General features: G+C 43.7%; 1 long non-coding RNA gene across 1 annotated transcript in view; it reads left to right on the top strand.

Annotated features, from left to right (window-relative positions):
• LOC126419019 (uncharacterized) overlaps nucleotides 1-23,713 on the top strand; it is a 531,293-nt gene that overhangs the window by 317,171 nt on the left and 190,409 nt on the right. The window contains exon 2 of the long non-coding RNA XR_007575926.1: nucleotides 13,282-13,349. This is a non-coding gene — a long non-coding RNA (uncharacterized LOC126419019). The remainder of the gene's footprint in view (nucleotides 1-13,281; nucleotides 13,350-23,713) is intronic.

Raw genomic sequence — 23,713 nt, 5'->3', positions numbered from 1 at the left:
CTTTAGCACGGTGTTCTAGAAATCGTAATTCAGAAAAATATAAAACTTGAAATACAAGGTGAGTGAGGAGGAGAGGTACGTGTTTTGACAGATGATACAATTAGTGGTTCTGAACAAAAAACTTAATGTGCACATATGCGCTATTCCGAATGGTTTCCGAGGTAAAATACTTTTAATATTCATTTCTATTTATTTTCTATTTATTCATTTTCATTGTTTAAGTGTACCACAGTAGCAGGAAGTTGAGACTAACATTTTGATACATGACGCTTGTGGTCTGTCAAGTCGGAAAACTACCTCAAACTGGCCCAAAAAATTTACTTAAGCTACAGCGCGCGCGCGTCGTGCGAGGATTCCAATATTCTTGCGATCTCTTCTCGCAGACTGTTAGTCCTAGACAAAAAATAAATAGGACCTCTTTTTGTTGCAAATTTAAATTACTTTAATTGTGTGCTGAGACACGTTTTCGTTGGAGTGTGCGTTTATCGAGTTACTGAAGAAAAATGTACAAAAGTGATATTAAACGTGTTCTAACTCGGAAACCATTCGTAATAGGGCATATGTTCATATGAAGTTTTTTTTTTTTTTTTTTTTTTTTTTTTTGTTCGGAATCACTAATACTATCGCGTCTCAAAGCACGTACATTTCCTCCTCACTCACCCTGTATATTCTTTCGAAAATTTGAGGAGTATCTGTCGTGCAGTTGCTTTAATAATCTTAATACGAAACAAACTCTCACAACTTTGACAATTCCATAATTTACATGACATAAAACAGACGAAGTGTTTCAGTATTTCATTAAGCGCGACTGTTTTTATTGGTGTCTTCATCCTCCATCTTTTCTTATTTAGTTCCCCAACTTCCTGTGGTCTACCCGTTCTTTATGTGATGCACTAGTGAGACTCACTGACAAAAGAGATAACTACACTTTTAGCATATCCAGTACTGATTTATGTCCTATCATTATTCACGTTTCCATCGGCAGTATTTCGAGCAAGAGCAACCTCACAGGTTGTTAATATCTGTAATGTATCCTCAGCCTGCCGGCCGCGTTGGCCGAGCGGTTCTAGGATCTACAGTCTGGAACCGCACGTCCGCTACTGTCGCAGGTTTGAATCCTGCCTCGGGCATGGATGTGTGTGATGTCCTTAGGTTTAAGTAGTTCTAACTTCTACAGGACTGATGACCTTAGAAGTTACGTGCCATAGTGCTCAGAGCCATTTGAACCATTAATCCTCAGACTGAGTGTTACTCTGAACACCACAGGACTCTCTTGAGTGTGCTGATACTGGAGGTGATACGACCGTGCAATTAATTTATCCATCCATCCATACATACACTCCTGGAAATGGAAAAAAGAACACATTGACACCGGTGTGTCAGACCCACCATACTTGCTCCGGACACTGCGAGAGGGCTGTACAAGCAATGATCACACGCACGGCACAGCGGACACACCAGGAACCGCGGTGTTGGCCGTCGAATGGCGCTAGCTGCGCAGCATTTGTGCACCGCCGCCGTCAGTGTCAGCCAGTTTGCCGCGGCATACGGAGCTCCATCGCAGTCTTTAACACTGGTAGCATGCCGCGACAGCGTGGACGTGAACCGCATGTGCAGTTGACGGACTTTGAGCGAGGGCGTATAGTGGGCATGCGGGAGGCCGGGTGGACGTACCGCCGAATTGCTCAACACGTGGGGCGTGAGGTCGCCACAGTACATCGATGTTGTCGCCAGTGGTCGGCGGAAGGTGCACGTGCCCGTCGACCTGGGACCGGACCGCAGCGACGCATGGGTGCACGCCAAGACCGTAGGATCCTACGCAGTGCCGTAGGGGACCGCACCGCCACTTCCCAGCAAATTAGGGACACTGTTGCTCCTGGGGTATCGGCGAGGACCATTCGCAACCGTCTCCATGAAGCTGGGCTACGGTCCCGCACACCGTTAGGCCGTCTTCCGCTCACGCCCCAACATCGTGCAGCCCGCCTCCAGTGGTGTCGCGACAGGCGTGAATGGAGGGACGAATGGAGACGTGTCGTCTTCAGCGATGAGAGTCGCTTCTGCCTTGGTGCCAATGATGGTCGTATGCGTGTTTGGCGCCGTGCAGGTGAGCGCCACAATCAGGACTGCATACGACCGAGGCACACAGGGCCAACACCCGGCATCATGGTGTGGGGAACGATCTCCTACACTGGCCGTACACCACTGGTGGTCGTCGAGGGGACACTGAATAGTGCACGGTACATCCAAACCGTCATCGAACCCATCGTTCTACCATTCCTAGACCGGCAAGGGAACTTGCTGTTCCAACAGGACAATGCACGTCCGCATGTATCCCGTGCCACCCAACGTGCTCTAGAAGGTGTAAGTCAACTACCCTGGCCAGCAAGATCTCCGGATCTGTCCCCCATTGAGCATGTTTGGGACTGGATGAAGCGTCGTCTCACGCGGTCTGCACTTCCAGCACGAACGCTGGTCCAACTGAGGCGCCAGGTGGAAATGGCATGGCAAGCCGTTCCACAGGACTACATCCAGCATCTCTACGATCGTCTCCATGGGAGAATAGCAGCCTGCAGTGCTGCGAAAGGTGGATATACACTGTACTAGTGCCGACATTGTGCATGCTCTGTTGCCTGTGTCTATGTGCCTGTGGTTCTGTCAGTGTGATCATGTGATGTATCTGACCCCAGGAATGTGTCAATAAAGTTTCCCCTTCCTGGGACAATGAATTCACGGTGTTCTTATTTCAATTTCCAGGAGTGTAGTTTACGTGAACGCCAAGACACGAGGCGACTTGGCATTTTTCGCATTAATAAATCGTCCTCACAGATGAAAGAAAGGTGCGTAACTGCCGAGGTTTGAAACCTGTCATTTGACTTGGTCAGTGAAGTGTGTTTATACTACTTTAAACGCAAGACTACGTTCCACATCACCGTCAGCGTCAAGGCACTCATTTCTAATAAATTCTCCAAATACACTCTAAGAAAGCCAACCTTAAGAAGGATCTGTCGTATTCTGCGATGATTTCGAGTGTGTAAATAGTAGGAAAACGTGCGCCCGAGACGATCGTGTTTTAATTTCCAGATGCAACTTTTCAGTCGATTCCTTAAATAACTGCAGGCGAATGTCTAAATATTCTTGTGAATCGGCATTGTCGAGATCCATTTCCGTCTTTGGTCCGATCATCCAGTAAAATTGAGGAAAATATTTGTGATAAATGTGATACTATGTAGGTAGAAAGAACGCCTAAATATTAATGGTCGGATAATGATAAATAAATTCAAAGTAACTGGTGACAACGTCAGCTCGTATCATGTGTTGAAAGTAACGACCGCCAATTGCAACACATGCATTATTTTTATTCCTAAGCGGTTTACGATACTGGACACATCACTGTATTACAGCTTAAGACGTTCACACCGGCGATGAGAATTATGCTTCTCACTATGGGGCGGCGAGCAAATTCATGCTTCCTGCAACTTACGGCGCAACTTTTCCTGTTCGTCGCCGTGGCACCCTGGTTAAATTCCAGCGCCATAGGCAGCTGTTTTAATATGCTAGCCATTTCTTTTGAAAGTCCATTTTTAAAAACAACTGAAGATCACATAAAATAATTTACATAGTTTTCACAAATTACATGAATTTTTTGAAAGCTCTCTCGTTGAAGGGTCACAGAAAACTGCATTCACAGCAGTTAGTTCCACCTGGATGATAGGTTATAAATCATACGTTAATGCATTGCTGGTACCATGGTTAGTAGAGTAGAGCGCGTACCTTCAGCTGCACACTCCAGCCACTCACCGTCTGGTGGCTTGCGGAGTATTGATGTAGATGTTCAATGAAAATAGTCCGAAGAAATTTAATTCATCTGTGGCCATAAAAATGGCCATAGGTTTCAAGGTACATTCGTGATAACAGCCTGTTGATAGCGTCGCCGGCCTGTGTGGCCGAGCGGTTCTAGGCGCTACAGTCTGGAACCGAGCGACTGCTACTGTCGCAGGTTCGAATCCTGCCTTGGGCATGGATGTGTGTGATGTCCTTAGGTTAGTTAGGTTTAAATACTAAGTTCTAGGGGACTGATGACCTCAGTAGTTAAGTCCCATAGTGCTCAGAGCCATTTTTTGATAACGTTGTTTATTGCGTGTGTGTGTGTGTGTGTGTGTGTGTGTGTGTGTGTGTGTGTGTGTGTGTGTGGCGTTCAAGGACGAAGTGATCAGCACCCAACGTAATTAGTAGAAACGGATGTCGTTGAAACGGAAGGAATGCGTTGTTTTAGACGGACTCGCTGGTATCGCCTAGATACAATGCATGCTACACAACGATACGTCCTCGGTATACATGAGGAGCTTTTCGGATGTACGCTCTTCGTCAGGCAACTCTGCGCTCCCCGTCCGCCAGTGGAGGTAATTGCGTTAGGCCAGATGCCGTCGCTCCTGAATACGGCAGTGACGACGGCCGCTGTAATCAGAAGCAACCTTGTTTCCTATGCGTGGGACCGGCGACAGAGTTTGTCGCGTGAAAACATAGGGGCAGAAACTGGCGAGCGAGTCTGCCGAGACCTTAACGAGAGCCCATAGTCTCGGGACACAACTGAGCTACGATTGGCACTGCGTACAGTTTATTTCAAACTTTCAATCATCCAATAAAATGACTACGTTTGTCCGGTCGAAAGTTTGCACGAGTTTCCAACAGGTTTCATACGATGAAGGGAGAATTCATTTTCGACCGTCCTCCGTAAGGTAATCCTTTTTCCCCCTTTCAGTTTGCTCTTTGTTTGACTAAGGTTTACACTAAGTAATATCGGTTTTCATGTAATCCTATTTTTTAATAATCTTTTAGCCAATATTATATTAGGATTATGCATCAACATTTCATAATCCATGAGCATAAGAAAACAACTACTACAGCATTCATAGAATGAGGACTTTTATGCAATGTTAAACATTTGCACGTCGCAAGAGACTTTATCAAAGGTACATACACTGTCACTAGGTGGTAGCATTTCTGTATCTCCTGTTGCTTCTCATACTTTCAAATATTCCTCTTCTAATCTATGCCCTTATTTATGATTCTGTACCTGACGCGTTCCTCTGTGAAGTCTTTACAGGAAAACATGACTACAGAGAAAAGTCTCAAACAACAGTTTCAGCATCGTCGAGTGAGGTGGCTCAGCCGTTAGCACACTGGAATCGCATTCTGGAGAGCGACGGTTCAAACTCACGACCGCAACCCTGAGCTGTGTTTTCCATTATTTTCCCCAAATCGCTTCAGGCCACACGAGAGGCAGTGCTACGATGTAAAGGTGGGGAGTGTAGAGGTGGAGACTCCGAAATTCTACAACCAGCGGCTATGGGACCCAAGAACAAACCGTTCAGTATATTGTGTCGGAGACTACCCTGTAAGAAAGAATCAAAAACCATTCAGTGAGTTAGTTAATGCTGCTCCCTTTGCTACCAGCTGTCTTCATTCACCAGATGATGAACTCTGATTGAACGTATCTGTTTTAATTAACAATCCTAATTTTATAGTTTAAATGGTCTCCTTTTCGGTATTACGCATCTGGTATAACACATTAATTTTCAGTATTTAAAGACGAAAAAGATGAGAGAACGACGCGCTATGAAGGAATTATCCAATACTTTATATATGTACATGTGCAGAAAAACAAATCATTACAATTTCATAAAAATTGAATGATTCGTTCAAGAGAAAGAGCACAAATTGAGCAAGTCAGTAAGGCCTTTGTCTGCCACTGGCCCTTGTGCAAACACTTATACTGCTTGGCACTGATTGGTTGTCCTCCTGAGGGTTATCGTGCTAAATTTTGTTCAACTGTCGGTGTAGATAGTAAAATCCCAAAATTAAGGACCTGGCCCGTATTCCTCCAAATGTTCTCAGTTGGGGAGGGATCCGGCCACCGTGCTGGCCAAGGTAGGGTTTGGCAAGCAGGAAGACAAGCAGCAGGAACTCTCGCCGTGTGCGGACGGTCATTATCTTGCTGAAATGTGAGCCCAGAGTGGCTTACCATGAAAGACAAAAAAACTGGGAACCGAAGGGGTATTGCTACGAAACGAAATCAGACTGTCACCTCTGGATGTCAGGCTTTGAGGTGAAGACAGTTAAGTTGCTACCCCACCTCCAGACATGTCTTGAATGGCCATAGTGGCCCATTCGAAGTGGGACTCATCAGTGAAAACAATGTTTACGTCAGTGAGATTCCAGGCCGAATACTAGTCTGGAACGCCCTAGTGGGATACCAGATTAACTGTCACCCACCATACGGTCCTTCAACCAAGAGTCATGGCCTGAGCTGCCATTTTCTTTCATAGGACGAACCCTTTGGCTGTCATACGCGGCATCCTTCCACCATAGCCGTACACCGATGATACTTCATGACCCATTTTCTCTCCCATCATCGCAAGCCATCTTGGGCTTACATTTCAGCAAGATTATACCCGCCCTCCACGGCGAGAGTTGCTTGCCAAACCCTGCCTTGGCCAGCAAGGTAGCCATATCTCTCCGCAACTGAGAACATCTGGAGCAATATGGGCAGGGCCTCCAACCAGCTCGGGATTTTGACGATCTAAAGCACCAATTGGAGAGAATGTGGCACAATATCCCTCAGGAGGACATCCAACAACACTTTCAATCAAACCTATCAGTCAAAACTATCAACACTGCTTGCGTAAGGGGCAGGGGCTGACCAACGAGTAACTGACATACTCAGTTTGTGATGCAGTTTCTCTTGAATAAGTTTTCCTGAAACTTTAATCATTTGTTTGTCTGTACAAGTATATCAGAGCTACCGATTTCCGTCTTATTCGGATGATTCTTTCGTGGTATGTAGTTTTTGTGCGAGTGAGTTTTACCTTGTGCCTAAATCCTTAGATGTGAAATAGCAAATTATGTGTTTCTTAATATTTGCTGTCGCCACCATACAATAAATAAATAAATAATAAATGATCTCTGACCCTTAAATTTCAGTCTGGATTCTGTTCAATCTGAACCCATCTCTCCTTGTGTTTCATCTCTGCTATCTTCAAACTTTCAAAAAGAAGTTGGGCCATCAGTGTGAAACGTTTATCTAGATTTACAAATTCTATAAACATAGGTTTGAGTTTTTCAACCTATATTCTATGATAAGTCACAGTTTCCAATTCTGGAAGACACAAACCTATAGATTATGTTGAGTGTAATATCGTAGAGATGCGAAAATAAGCACGAAATAGAAAATGCTAGAGGACAGTGATGACGTAAATAAGTATCATTTGGTAAGCTGCGCAAACGTAGATTACCTCGACCGCATTTGAATTTGAGCTTCGGCTGAAATGTGATATACTCAGTCTATTTGAAGCTACTCTTTCCGACACGGTTGCCCTTGCATGCAAGTTAAGAAGCCGACTAAAATATTCAAGACTGTCAGCCCCTTTTTGCTCGGTTTCTTTAAGAATCACCTTCAAAGGTGCTTCACCCGAATGAAGTGGCACAGATACCTCCCTGAAGCTTTAGCTCCCCTCTGAATCATTAATGCACACGCCGCGGCAACACCGGCAGATGCCGACTAGTGCACCAGACGGAATCTGTCGGCCGTAATCCGCCTACAGCAAGTTTTCCGAGGAATCAGAGAAAGCACGTGGAAGAGGCAGCGGCCACGCCACGCCGCGCTGCCGGAATGCTCTGCGCCGCAAACAGTTTTAGGCGGACTTCCGAGTAAACCGAGAGCTGGCGCCGGGACGCACAACAGAGGGGGTCCGTGGCATTCACAGGAGCTCGTGGGACGCTGCTAACAGGGCCTCTGATGTTTTAATAACGTAAGCACGACACGGCGGTCGCGGCTGGCTCAAAGCAAAGGCGAACAGCGGCCTTTGTTGGGGGCGTCTCGCCACCTTGTTCCAGCCTGTACACAGCACCGCATGACATAATCCGTAAAATTACGGTGGAAAGAGGCGAGTGGGTGGTATTTCAGCACCTTTACAGACGCTGCTTATCCAAACTGTCACTACTTTTCATGGCTGTGTTAGTGTTTTAAGGGGTCTGCAATACCAAAATGTCACTACTTTTTATGACTGTGCGCTGAAAGATGTTTGTAGTGGTCTGCAATAAAGATGAAAGTAGCTTCCACCTGATGTATCACCGCCAAGTTCAATTGGTTCAAATAGTTTCAGCGCTATAGGACTTAACACCTGAGGTCACCAGTCCCCTAGAACTTAGAACTACTTAAACATAGCTAACCTAAGGACATCACATACATCCATGCCCGGGGCAGGATTCGAACCTCCGACCGTAGCGGTCGCGCGGTTCCAGGCTGAAGCCACCGCCAAGTAGCATACCTCGAAGGACCTTGGCCTGTACACAGAAAGAACCACTACAGTGCAGTAGATTATAGTGTAGTACAATACAGTACAGTACAGTACAGTACAGTAGAGTGTAGCACAGAAGATAAAAGAAAGAAATACGCAATGAGACGAACAGAAATGACACTTTTATTTAAAGACAATAATTACACTGCAGTCACCGCGATTTCTGATGGTCCTCTAGTCATTACAAAAGGTGGGGCATAGTTCTTAATAGGATGATCAGTACGTAGAGCTATGCTTGCTTTGCTACGTGCTTCCACGCTGACCAAAATACCGTATTGGTAACGAGTTCTTGTAGAAAAGCGTTCTATTCCATGCACCAGTATGGTTGCCTGCTATTTGATGGTGGTTGTTGCACGTGTGTATGCTGCAATGCGTCTCCCCAATGCACCCTGCACGTGGTTGGTGATATTTAAACCGATGGAACGGAGCTGCCAGTCCATTCCAAGAACTGTCCACCTGCTCTGTTCGATGAGGTTACGCATCGTCATACACGGAAATGAAGGCAGGGGCGAATGCACCGCTGTAAAGATACGCATGTGGTAGAAGTACATTGTCACAACAGCGTTGACTGGGGAGTGTGAATTGTTCAAGCATATGGAGTTCGGTGCACCCAGTCATCACTATGCCTCTCCATACCATAATAGCTAGATGACCATTGTGGGGTCTTGCAAACAGAGATGCTCCCCGCTATAGACAGTGTCCAAACAAGCAATATGTGGCTAACCTCGTAGTACTCTCTGCTAGACCGTGCTAATACTCTACGAATACGGTCCACTAATGTCCGGCTGAGGCTGTCGGGAGGATCGGTTATATACACTTCTTGCAGAGGTTCGTTTCTAAAACAAACCAAGTACGAAATTTTGAACTATACGAAGAAACTTCCTGCCAGATTAAAACTGTCTGCCGGACCGAGACTCGAACTCGGGACCTTTGCCTTTCGTGGGCAAGTGCTCTACCAACTGAGTAACCCAAGCACGACTCACGCCCCGTCCTCACAGCTTTACTTATGCCAGTACCTCGTCTCCTACCTTCCAAACTTCACATAAGCTCCTCTGGGAACCTAGCAGAACTAGCACTTCTGGAAGAAAGGATACTGCGGAGACATGGCTTAGCCACAGCCTGGGGGATGTTTCCAGACTGAGATTTTCACTCTGCAACGGAGTGTGCGCTGAAATGAAACTTCCTGGCAGATTAAAACTGTGTGCCGGACCGAGACTCGAACTCGGGGCCTTTGTCTTTCGCGGGAAAGTGCTCTACCAACTGAGCTACCCAAGCTCGACTCACGCTCCGTCCTCACAGCTTTACTTCTACCATATCAGCGCACACTCCGCTGCAAAGTGAAAATGTCATTCTGGAAACATCCCCCAGGTTGTGGCTAAGCTATGCCTCTGCAATATCCTTCCTTTCAGGAGTGTTAGTTTTGCAAGGTTCGCAGGAGAGCTTCTGTTAAGTTTGGAAGGTAGGAGACGAGGTACTGGCAGGAGTAAAGCTGTGAGGACGGGGCGTGAGTTGTGCTTGGGTAGCTCAGTTGGTAGAGCACTTGCCCGCGAAAGGCAAGGGTCCCGAGTTTGAGTCTCCGTCCGGCACACGGTTTTAATCTGCCAGGAAGTTTCATATCAGCGCACACTCCGCTGCAGAGTGAAAATCTCATTCTGTGTACGAAGAAAGCTGACAAAACGAACAGAATTAGAAAGATCGATATGGAAAGGGACATTTAAATTAGAATAATTTTATGCAGTGTCCGAAAGTGTCTTATTATGTTACATTACAGCCAGCTTTGTTACTGTATTGTTTTGTATTGTATGGAACTGGGGACCTAGAAATTACGGAGAGGCTTCGTCCCCGCCGTAGCCCTCAGTGGTCCACAAGCCAACAACAGGCTACAGCAGTCCACTCACCCCACCGCCTCCCCGCACCGAACCCGGGGTTATTGTGCGTTTCGGCCCCCAGTGGAACCCATCGGGAACGTCTCACATCCAACGAGTGTAACCTCAATGTTTGCGTGGCAGAGTAATTATGGTGTACGCGTACATGGAGATAGTGTTTACGGAATAAGGGGAACCAACCCGCATTCGCCGAGGCAGATGGAAAACCGCCTTAAAAACCATCCACAGACAGGCCGCCACACCGGACCTCGACACTAATCCGCGGGGCGGATTCGTGCCGGAGTCCGGCACGCCTTCCCGCCAAGGAAGCAGTGCGTTAGACCGCACGGCTAACCGGGCATCCGCATTAAACGTAACTTACAATACCTAGCGACTTGAGTATAGTGGTCCGCCACAGCCGCGCTTCAAGTACAAAGGTTATTTTTGTCTGTTGATTTATAACAGTCACTTGAAAACTTATTTCGCCCGTAGTTTGATAAGCCTTCGTTTCTGCAATGTTATGAATTTAGATTTATCTTCCGTATGCCTACTAAAGAAAATCTCAGCATCCTTTTCGCCACGAGGTATAGCCCATAAAATATCACTTCCGTCTATCCAGTATTCCAAAGATAGCATTATCACGTTTAATTTGATCTTAAAGTCTAAAAAATCGACTTCACTTAATCCACAATATACTCCGCTCAGACTCAATTCGTAACAATTATGTTCATATAAACTTTTCGACTGAACACTTCAAAATTAACTTCACTTTTTATCCACTTTATTACAGTGAAATCATACAGTTATAAATAGCCACCTACCAAACATGAACAACGTGGATGAGTGAGTTTGCACCCATTCGTGACTAAAGCTGAACACGAACTCTCTCGATCTTTACACTTTCAATTCCATACAAAATCTTTTTCAGTTTTTAACCTTCTTAGTTTTTTCCATTATTACGGAGAGGTTGGTCGAGTCGCTTCGGGACGTCTGCTTTGGCACTCTATAGTCGTTGTCACGCTTCTCATGGCCGGTAACTCTATGTGGCGACGGGAAAACCTTTGCTTCCGCCACAGCCACACCCCCGCTCGTATCATGAAACAGAAAGAAACACAGACATTTCTTCCAGTATTACAGTTGTAGCAAAAAAATATAAAATTCATTTTAGCGTATCTAAACAGTATAACAAACTTACAGCTACTTGCATTCTGTGTGTCACATGGCGGGAACAAATCGATGGTGCAGCTCTCCTAACACTGTATCATCACAGTTACCTTCGTTTATTTGTAGCGTCAACAGTGAAGCACGGATCAGGTGGTGCTAATATATGGTAGGGATTTTCGTGGTTACGGCGTTTTCCTCTTATGGCGCTTACGAAAATACTAAATGCAGAGGAATATTAATACTACATCCACTAGACGAACACTTTGCGAACGGTGGTTGATTGTATCAGCACGACAATGCCTCAGTGAGGCAATGGTTTGTAGACCATAACATTCCAGGAATACTGCGTCCTCCCCAGAGTCTCTGCTTGAATCCAATGGAACACCTTTCGGACGTGTTACAAAGTCAACAAAGTTCCCGAGTTCGAGTCTTGGTCCGGCACACAGATTTAACCTGTCAAGGACGTCTACATATTCGCAGCCCTGTGCCTCTTGAGTGCTCCGAATTGTAGTGGTGTGTAACGGAACTATGTCGGTGCATGAAATACAGCGTGCTGTAATAGAGTTTATTTTAAGAATTCGTTCACACATGGCGCACCCTATCCTTCAACACGACAGTGCCAGTCCAACACGTGCACTGTGACAACTGCAGCAGTCCCATCCTTGCGTTCACCGTCATCAATCATCCTCCATACAGACCCGAATGGGCCAAATTCAATTTATCTGTTTCCAAAACTTAAAGAACGCCTTAGAGAACTTCACCTTGCTAGTGATGAAGTGGTGCAAGCAGAGATGAGATTGACGCTCCGAGAAAGAAGTCAAATATTCTACAGTGATGCTGTCGACAAACCGATCTCTTGATGGCAGAAATGTTTTCATCGCCAGGGCGACTATGTTGAGAAATAAATACGTAGATATGGAGAATAAAGAAAAAATGTGATAATAACATTTGTCTTACTTAAATATCTTCAAAGGTTTTTCAGATCAATAATTCTCAGGCATTACTTTTCTTATATAAAAGATTGTTACGACCAATTTCCTAGAATTATAACGTCGAAAACGGCGAAGCTGGTCGACTGTTAACGTGCAAGTGTCATAACCTGTGGAAAGTGGTTAAGGTTGGTGAAACCACTAGTAGCAATTATGTAACGTTACATTGTGGAATCACACTTTGGGAAACTGATTAATATCATGACTCAGCTTGGAAATCTCAAGCATTTTATTCACATTTCTTCATTATAAACGCTAAAGTGAGTCCAGTTATTGCAGTCAACAACTAATTTTACAGTGGTAGCACACTGGACTCGCATTCGGGAGGACGACGGTTCAATCCCGTGTCCAACCAACCTGATTTAGGTTTTCCGTGATTTCCGTAAATTGCTCCAGGCAAATGCTGGGATGGTTCCTTTGAAAGGGTACGGCCGATTTCCTTCCCCATCTTCCCCTAATCCGATGAGACCGATGACCTCGCTGTTTGATCTCTTTCCCCCAAACAATCCAATCCAAAAACTAGTTTTATTTATTTAATTATGTATATTGCAGTAAAGAAATAAATAAAAGTGTCGTTGATGTGTACAAACGCAATGGAGATACTATGTGTACCAGAGGTATCGAAGTCATTAACACAGCACTTCCTGGGCCAGTCTTATGCTGTCGACTTAAAGAAATCAGTGTGTTCAGCGCAACATATCACTTCTGTACACCATAGTTCTGTCGTACAAGTCGCACTAGTGTGCCTCCCAAGTGAGTCTACAGATTCCATGCAGAGCTTTCGTTTTGTAAAGTTGACACAATATTACATTTTTCTATGTGTCTTGTCAAAGTACACAAATATATTTTAAAACGTGTTTCAGTTTAGCTGTGCTGATTGCTAACGGAAACATTTCTGTGTTTCAGGCGTACTGAAAAAGCAACGGATCGATGGCAGTTTTATCCTGAGGCCTTGTAGGCGGAATATTCAGTGTGTAAGTAGATAAATCAGATTCTGTTGTAAGTAGGCTGTTTAGGTTTTTATGTTGGTAACGCCACATAGTGGTCTGTATGAAAATCACTGACTGTGCTCTGTGCAGTCTGTGGCTGGTTGGGCTCATTGTTGGAATATTCGCGTATGTAGTGTTGGGCAGTTGGGTGTGAACAGCGCGTAGCGTTGCGCAGTTGGAGGTGACCCGCCAGCAGTAATGGATGTAGAAAGAGAGATGCCAGAGTTTTGAGAGGTCACTATAAGCGGACGATCTGGACGTGTGTCCGCCAGAAAAAGGAAATTTCTAAAGATGGATGTCATATATATATGATGACTTTTGAACATTATTAAGGTAAATACATTGTTTGTTCTCTATCAAAATCTTTCATTTGCTAACTATGCCTATCATTAGTTACTGCCTTCGGTAGTTGGAATATTTTATTTTACTGGCAGTATTGGCACTCGCTGTATTGCAGTAGTTCGAGTAACGAAGACTTTTGTGAGGTAAGTGATTCATGAAAGGTATAGGTTATTGTTAGTCAGGGCCATTCTTTTGTGGGGATTATTGAAAGTCAGATTGCGTTGCGCTAAAAAAATAGTGTGTGTCAGTTTAGTGATGATCAGAATAAGTAAAGAGAGAACTGTCTGAGTACGTTCAGTTTTGCTCAGCTTTTTGTAAATAAAATGACGTAACAGGTTTACCAGCAGAGTAATTCATAATTTTTTCTAAGGAGGGGGCGTTTCATTGTCATATAATTTCTCTTACCGGTTGTAGACAGACGCATTCTTCCAGAAACATACCGGTACTCGAGCGTTTCAACAATCACGTATCACTTGCCTAACTCATCTTACTGTTAGGGAATGATATCTTTTCTAGATTCCTTCTCCCCCTACAGGTTACTTGTGTATCCCTTACTAAATAAGAGGAATTTCGTTCCTCCCAACCACTACCAATCATCTCGCTCTCCCTCCCTCCCTCCCTCCCTCCTTCTCTCTCTCTCTCTCTCTCTCTCTCTCTCTCTCTCTAGGTGTGTGTGTGTGTGTGTGTGTGTGTGTGTGTGTGTGTGTGTGTGTGTGTGTGGGTGGGTGCCCGCGTGAGCGTATGTGGGTGTGGTTCTTATAATCTCCTGCACCAAATATTTTGTAAACTTCTGAGCAAAGTTCTCGAATATTCTGAAATCGAGAATGGGCGAATGATTTCAAATTTTTTTAAAAGACTTCCAGAGTTTTGCAACAGGATTCGGAGAAACGCCGCGAGTAATGAGGATAATGGTCAAGGGCAATACGTCAGTAGTGCGCAGATACGTGGAGAATTTGTGTCTGACGGGAGGCGCGCTTGAGTACTCAATGCAGTTGCGATGGCCACTGTCTCTGAATGGTACAGTGGTCAGAGCATCTGCCTAGTAAGCAAGAGACTCGGGTGCGAATACCGATCCAGCACAAATTTTCGGCTTTCTCCATTGGCTTAGATTCTATTAGATTCAGTTTTCGTCCCATAGATCCAAAAATGAAATGATTCTTATGGACGTGGAACATGTCACAAAGTATAACATAAAAAACACAAGACATTTAAATATGATACCCACTTTCTTATCATTTGTCAAAATATGCGAATCCATTACAGTAAATTGGAACTTATAATATTTACAGAATTAATACACTGTCAGAATTAAACATGGTTATGCATTTCCAATAAGTTTATCATAATGTTGACTGTTGTGACCAAGTGCTGCCAAAACTGAAATCCAACAGATATTTTTATTTAAGCTTATCCAACAGTCCAAATGAGCTGCCTGTCAAAAAGTCTTTCAGCCTCTGTTTGAACTGTGCTTTATCTGAAACCGTTTTTAATGGTTGCTGGTAGTTTATTGGAAATGTGTGTTCCTGAACATTGGACCCCTTTTTGTAAGTGATTTCAGGCCATTAACTACATTGTTCTTATTCCTAATACTGACACTATACGTTGAGCTATCGGCTGGAAATAGAGATATATTACTTGCAACAAATTTCATTAAGGAATTAATGTACAGAGAAGCAATGGTTAGAATACAGAGTTCCTTGAACAGGTTTCTACATGATAATCTTACATCACAAATGAGTCTTATTACAAGCCTTTGCTTTCTAAAAACTTTTGCTCGGTTTGCAGAGTTACCCCAAAATATGATCCCATATGACATTATAGAATGAAAATCAGCAGAGAACGCAAGTAATTTCTGTCCTAATGTCTCCTACACCTGACATTATTCACACTTCAAATATAGACTTTTTTTAGGCTCTTCAGCAATTCCGTGGTATGTCCTTCCCAACTGAATTTATTACCGTGTTGTAATCCGAGAAATTTAACGTTGTCAACCTCTTCGTCTTCGATTAATGTTAATGAATGCCCGCTAGCTTCTACATGTCGTAATTAATTTGTGTCTTGTTTGGTAAAGGCTGCAGGATCAAAATACACTCCTGGAAATTGAAATAAGAACACCGTGAATTCATTGTCCCAGGAAGGGGAAACTTTATTGGCACATTCCTGGGGTCAGATACATCACATGATCACACTGACAGAACCACAGGCACATAGACACAGGCAACAGAGCATGCACAATGTCGGCACTTGTACAGTGTATATCCACCTTTCGCAGCAATGCGGGCTGCTATTCTCCCATGGAGACGATCGTAGAGATGCTGGATGTAGTCCTGTGGAACGGCTTGCCATGCCATTTCCACCTGGCGCCTCAGTTGGACCAGCGTTCGCGCTGGACGTGCAGACCGCGTGAGACGACGCTTCATCCAGTCCCAAACATGCTCAATGGGGGACAGATCCGGAGATCTTGCTGGCCAGGGTAGTTGACTTACACCTTCTAGAGCACGTTGGGTGGCACCGGATACATGCGGACGTGCATTGTCCTGTTGGAACAGCAAGTTCCCTTGCCGGTCTAGGAATGGTAGAACGATGGGTTCGATGACGGTTTGGATGTACCGTGCACTATTCAGTGTCTCCTCCACGATCACCAGTGGTGTGCCTCTCATCGCTGAAGACGACACGTCTCCATTCGTCCCTCCATTCACGCCTGTCGCGACACCACTGGAGGCGGGCTGCACGATGTTGGGGCGTGAGCGGAAGACGGCCTAACGGTGTGCGGGACCGTAGCCCAGCTTCATGGAGACGGTTGCGAATGGTCCTCGCCGATACCCCAGGAGCAACAGTGTCCCTAATTTGCTGGGTAGTGGCGGTGCAACCCTATGGCACTGCGTAGGATCCTACGGTCTTGGCGTGCATCCGTGCGTCGCTGCGGTCCGGTCCCAGGTCGACGGGCACGTGCACCTTCCGCCGACCACTGGCGACAACATCGATGTACTGTGGAGACCTCACGCCCCACGTGTTGAGCAATTCGGCGGTACGTCCACCCGGCCTCCCGCATGCCCACTATACGCCCTCGCTCAAAGTCCGTCAACAGCACATACGGTTCACGTCCACGCTGTCGCGGCATGCTACCAGTGTTAAAGACTGCGATGGAGCTCCGTATGCCACGGCAAACTGGCTGACACTGACGGCGGCGGTGCACAAATGCTGCGCAGCTAGCGCCATTCGACGGCCAACACCGCGGTTCCTGGTGTGTCCGCTGTGCCGTGCGTGTGATCATTGCTTGTACAGCCCTCTCGCAGTGTCCGGAGCAAGTATGGTGGGTCTGACACACCGGTGTCAATGTGTTCTTTTTTCCATTTCCAGGAGTGTACATACAACTTGAGTCACGAAAGATATAACACCACTTTTATTTCATGAGCTGTTACAGAAATCGAAACACGGCAAATGTTAGAGCGTTGGGGGGCATATATTTTTTGTTTTGTTGATATTTTTAGCGCTTCTGAGATATTGAAGCAAATACATTTTTTTAAGTGGAGTCACATACTTTTTTTTAACTGCATTCGACAACTCTTGAGAAGACACAGTGACATAGCGTTTGTTAATGTCGACGTTCAAACTTGTCGTAAAAAAATTCGAGAACTGTCCTAAAATTTGAGAGCAAGGTGTCCGGAATTGGGATTAGCGGTGCAGACACCGTCTAGCAGAGCTCTCGTGGTACGCTATGTCACAAAGTCAACACATTTGCCTGTTTACTTGTCTGCACTGCAGGCCGCTCATTTCTGCTTCAACATTCATTGCGTGCAGACATGTACAAAGACGAAGAGAAGCTGATATATTAGTTTTATATGGCGAATGTAAAAGAAATACCGCAAAAACAGTACATCGGTCTAGGGCCATCTATCCGGATAATGTCCGACGTGCCAGGCCATTGCACGAATTATTAAGACGCTAGTGAGGACGGGGTGCTCGAACGTCTAAAAGAGAGCAAGACACTAATGATCCCGCACAGTTGTACGTGACACATTACATGGAATGTGGAATCAGCAAGACGAGTGTCATTCGCATCCTGCGTCGACAGCGTTTCCATCCTTAACATCTGACACTACATCAGGCGCTCGTCGACCGTGATTTCGAACGTCGTACAGAATTTTGTCGGTTTGCCGTTCAGCAGCTGAGAGACAGCCCTACATTTCTACCTACGTGTGATTTTTACCGACGAAGCAACGATAATGTAAATTTGCTTAACATGCACTACTGGGCATCCGAGAATCCACACTGGCTTCGTCATTTGCAACATAAACGGCCGTGGAGTGTAAACTTATAGCACAGCATCGTACGAAATTACATTGTGGGATCATACCTCATCTAAGTCGTTCTAAATGGACATTCGTACGCACGTTTTCTAACGAACATTCTGACGGCTCTTCTAGAGGAGGTACCACTGGATATTCCACAGTGTATGTGGCTGCAACACGACGTCGTCCAGCTCAGGCGTCCCGTGTTTCAACGCAGATACTGATTGGGAACTTTACTGACGTTGAGTAGGACGAAATTCTGTTGTCAAATGGCCTACGAGGTCGCTCGTTTTCACTCCTCTTGATTTCTTTCTTTGGGGAGCACTCAAAGATGTCGTCTATGACGACGCCCAAACTACGCCTAATGATGTGTGTTGTCGAATCGCCTGCGCATGCTCTACCATATCATCAACTGTAATTACACCTGTTCATCGTTCTTCCGAACGACGATTGCAAATGTGCCTTTCAGTCCATGTTCAACAATTTGACCTCATGCTTAAATAAATCATAAACTTATTATTTAGAAGACAATACTTATTTTACGTGATTTTGGGTATTACAAAATCATTTTCAGTAAGTTGTTTGTTCCATTTACGTGTGTACGAAATTGCATTCCAATGTAAATAAATCGACAGCGTGTACTGAACGCATCTGATAACACTTTCATTACGGGCTTACATTCAGAATCAAGAGACGTTTCGTTAAGGAGAATGTTTATTTTGTGGTGTTCAGGTACTCATTAAAATATTTTTAATAAAATGTTTAGTTTAACGAATGTATCCCACGTGATATAATTTAGAACAGTGCAGGTAGAGACAGTTGTCCGACAACAAGTAATTTATCCCTAAGAAATACAAAGCCAGTTACAAGAAAAGATAGGCCCAATATTCTTTGTAACATTTGGATATTTAATACCGTAGTTGCTTTTTGCAGCGTATAAGACCTCCGTATTTTCGAAGAACGAACAGCTGATTTCTCTGTTTTAGCTCCCGTAAATCTGAAATGATAACAGAGATGTGAAATAGTTCTCCTTATAGCCCATTGTGATGAGCTACATTCTATCATAGGTCGTACTTCCATATACAACATTCGTAGGTGAACCTGCAACTAGGTCGTAAGTTGGTTCAGGTGGAAATGAGCCTGTATTCTTGTAGCGCAGGCCTACCTTATAACATAAAATTATGCAGTCTGGTCCGAGACGCCTGCTTGGCAGTGTTTGCACAGCAAATGCCGTTTCCGGCCACCATGATCTCGCATTACAGGAAATTTCTCTATTTTTTATTACAAGTTTCCATGTCAACATTAACAAACACTATATCACTGTAATTGTCTTCTCAAGAGTTACCGAATGCAATTATAAAAAGTATAGATTCCATTAATAAAAAGTAATTACTTCAATATCTCAGCTGATACCAACGCTAAAAATATTAACCAACAAAAACATACGTGCCCCTCGACGCTCTGAGATTTTCCGAAAACCCCTTTTAGATATGTGTAAGCGATCACGAAATAATAGGGATGCTATTACACCTTACATGACTCACCATTTATAACTGAGCTTGGCTCGCTTAAGTTTGATTGGGGCTGAAAGGAAATTATAAACGAAATATGGTGTTGTCAAAACTATGTTTTGTGTAATCAAAATTTAACTAAAATATCACGTTAATTTCGGTTATCAATCAAAAACATTACAGTCTGTAAATCAGTTCAAAGCACTGTATATGCTATAAGAAAATAAGAAACAAAATTTCGTACGATCACCTTATAATCTCTTGCATGCAAGCAGCTACCAATAACGGTATACAGAGGATTGGAAATGAATGCTGAGGATTTATTATACGCCGATAAGTTTGGTTTTACAACAATAAGAAATTACGAAAGCAGTTCTGATGTGATACTCGATAATGGAAGGATGCTTAAGAAAAATCAAGACAAATCATAGATGACTTGGAGATCTTACAATTAATTTTTCCCCGCGACATTTGAATCTCATCCTTATCTACGATAATAATGGAAGCTGAAGATGAGAATTAAAATTTGTGCCACGTACAGGACTCGAACCCTGGTCTTCTTGCTTATTAGGCAGTTTGTGTTGGGGAGGACATTCGCCTTGGGTAGGTCGTGCAGTAATGTTGATCATAGGGCTGCGGTTATGTAATGATCAGCATTTTTTCTAGTAAGCAGAAAGACCCGAGTTCGAGTCCCAGCCACGACACAAATTTTAATTCATTTCTACAGCTTCCATCATTATCATACAAATCATAGAGTTCGTCGACGTAGAAAAAGGGTCAACAGTGTAAGATGGAGGAATACGTTCTAAACATTGCGGAAAATAGGATTGATAATATACCATATGTACAAGAACCAAGAAGGACCGATGTGACTGGAAGAGCAGAACGAGGTGCTCAGACTGAAATGTGTAAGACAACTACGCCACATTTCTGCCCTTCTGTTGTCTGTACATCGAAAAAGATAAGACCAAATGATAAATAGTGCGAGAGTAACTAAGGGTGGAGGGATATCGATGATAATATTAACTGCTGATATAGCTCTTCTCAGCTAAGGAGAGAAGAAATACGGAATTTGTTGAGCGGAATTGTCGAATGATATGGAATATGAATTCAGAATAAAATGAAGGAGGAAAGTAATGAGGAGTACAGATATGAAAATAGTGCTAAACTTAATATGGTTGACCACAAAGTAGAAATTAAGATGTCCTGCTCTCTTGAAAGCAAAATATCCCATGACGGACTAAGCAAGGAGCGCACAAAAAGCTGCGTAGTCCGGACAAAAAAGATATTACTGATCAAAACACGTCTGCTAGGATCAAACGCTTTCGATAATGAGAGGAATAAATTTCTGGGAATGTATATTTGTAGTACAGCATGTAGGATAGTGAATTATGAATTGTAGGAAAACCTAGAAGGAAGGGAATTGAAGCAGATTAGTTGCAGCGCTCTGTCATGCCTTTTTTACCCTTTATCAGCGATTTACAACCCCTCCCCTCCATCCCACCCTCTCCGATTACACCAACTATGTAATGTAGAAATGGCAGCCTGCCATGCTATTAACTTTGAATGTATAGACTTCCCACCTCCCTTCCTTCTCCTCTTTTCCATCCCACTAAGCATCTTGGGTTGTTATCAAATGTTTATTTATGATCTAATTCATTGTCCAATTTGGACTACACGCTTCCTTATTTCTGTATTTTAGTGTGATACCCTTGATATTTATTACAAAAATAGGATAATTTATAGCCCAAGGTGGCGTTCAATAAGGCTTATACTATGGTATAACAATCAAACATGGCTCTCCAAGATGGCGGATAGTCAGATGATCACCAAGAGGTCAGCTATTGTATGAATCTGCCCCTATGACTTTTCTGTAGGCATAGCCCAGAGCAAAACGGCGAGAAATTTTAAAAAATCTAGCAAGTTACCATAGTTCTTGTCCTACCAAAAATAATTCATGCGCAGAGACTTGGCAGAAGATAACAGGAATACAACAAAATGTCGTTATTAATTGATCTCTGTCTTTTTAGGGGGCCAAGAATATCTCTAATAACAATAAGAAAAGGGTGGATAGACATATGGTTGAATCTGTTCCATGCTATGAGTCAGAGCTATGGATTTTAAATACTGACCTGAAAGAAGAATAACAACTGTGGAAATCTGTTATTTACGAAGCAGTGCCAGAATATCAAAAATCTAAAAGAAAACTCATGAAGAAGCGAGAACCCGAATGAAAGCAGATGAAAGACTGATAGACAGAATTGAAAGAACAGACAGAACTGAAGAAGAATAGCAAACTATTTCTCCACAGACTTCAGACACTTCTTTCAAGTCATTCCAAGCAGAGCATTAGCCTTGTTAGAAAGTAAGGGTAGTGATAGTCCATCTTAATGCTTGCGAATAGGTGACCAGCTATTGTAGTTTACAACATTACGCCAGAAAGCTGCAAAATTTTACCAAATGAATTGGTTGCTCACGTTACAGTTGCATTAACGTGGAATTATCTCAGCCGTGGACAGTTTCAGGTTGCAAGTGGGAAAATAATACAGTCCAGTTATTGCAGAAACGAACGTACGGAAAAAAATGGGATTGTTGTTGGAGGCACCCGTCACTTTTCTGCTTAGCTATGCTAGTAGGCCTCTGAAAATTTCCGTGGGTGCATATTGCAACCTGTTGTGTTGTTGATAGCCAAGTAACGTTCACAGCAAGCAAATTTTTTGCTTGTTTGTAATAGTGGTACGCCGGCCGGAGTGGTCGTGCGGTTCTAGGCGCTACAGTCTGGAACCGAGTGACCGCTACGGTCGCAGGTTCGAATCCTGCCTCGTGCATGGATGTGTGTGATGTCCTTAGGTTAGTTAGGTTTAACTAGTTCTAAGTTCTAGGCGACTGATGACCTCAGAAGTTAAGTCGCATAGTGCTCAGAGCCATTTTTTTGTAATAGTGGTACATCATTTAAATCAAAATCTTTGTAAATCTTCCCCGAAACATGTTCCCCTTGTTAATGAAATATTTTTTACGTAGGATGCAAGAAATGTTATCTTTTGAGGTTCGGTGAATTTTATCGCGTTTGCTGTCTGGTCACTCCTCTGCAAACATATACGGAACTCAGCCCAGAGTTTCACGTCTTGAGTGTGCTGATGTTCATTCCTCCTGAAAATATACGGGCTATACATCGTTTGCCAATTAATGAGCAAGTAGATTAAACAGCTTCCGAACATACAGTCGACATTAGCAGTTTGGTGAATGAATCGTGCTGATTCGGAAAACGAATATTCAGAACCAAATACTATTCATTGTGTTATTTGTTATTAATATATCGATAAGGATGCAAATTTCGTTATGTATCCTAACGCTCCTTAAAGAAAAATTAATGTAGCTAGAAAGAATCTTGAAACAGAGATTAAAATTCAGTGGGCAGAGGTATCTATGACAAGTTTCACAGACGTCTTAATTCCCCTATATAAATGCAATGAAGGTTCAGAAGAACTGTTGAAAGGAGTAAATTACATCCTCAGCTGGAAACATGACTTCAAGAGAAGCAAACACAAATACGATGAGGGAAATGGAAATGAAAACCAAGACTTGCTTAAAATCAACGTAAGGAACGAAGCTGTAGTGTAGGGAGTAGAAGAACTAAAATTTATAGACAGATTAAAATTATGTGCCTGACCGTTTCTCGAACCTGACGTCTTCCAAAAAATTCGATCTAGTAAGCAAGATTACACAGGATGGCCGAATCAGAGAGGATGTCAGAATTATATTAGCTCAGGCGAAGAGCGGTTTCTTCAAGTTTGAGATCTAGTGTTATAAAGGGATTGAAGAAGTAGTTGCAGAAAGTGTTTGCCTAAATCACAGTATTATCTAGAATCGGACCATCAAAAATCCGAAAAGGAGGATGAAAATGATTCGGGGTGTGGAATCCGTAGGGTATACTTTGGAGTTCAACAGGAGTGATTAAGAGGGGGAATTTTATCAGTTAACGCCATAGGACACGAAGTGATACAAGGATGTAAGAGATGTTAATAGAACTCGCAGGAGGTGGAAATCCTCGCGACTCTTGCTGGGAAGAGTGTAGATCCGATGAAACCTTTGAGGTGTGAAAGACGAAGGAAACAGTAACCCCTTTGTTCTAGAATGAAACTACCTCTATGTAGCTCAAAGTGCGCTGAAGAATTAAAACTGTGTGAATCATGCCTGAATAGCT

Source organism: Schistocerca serialis, chromosome 9 (genome assembly GCF_023864345.2).
Source record: "Schistocerca serialis cubense isolate TAMUIC-IGC-003099 chromosome 9, iqSchSeri2.2, whole genome shotgun sequence".
NCBI classification, from domain to species: Eukaryota; Metazoa; Arthropoda; class Insecta; order Orthoptera; family Acrididae; genus Schistocerca; species Schistocerca serialis.
This window is presented reverse-complemented; position numbering and strand designations above follow the sequence as displayed.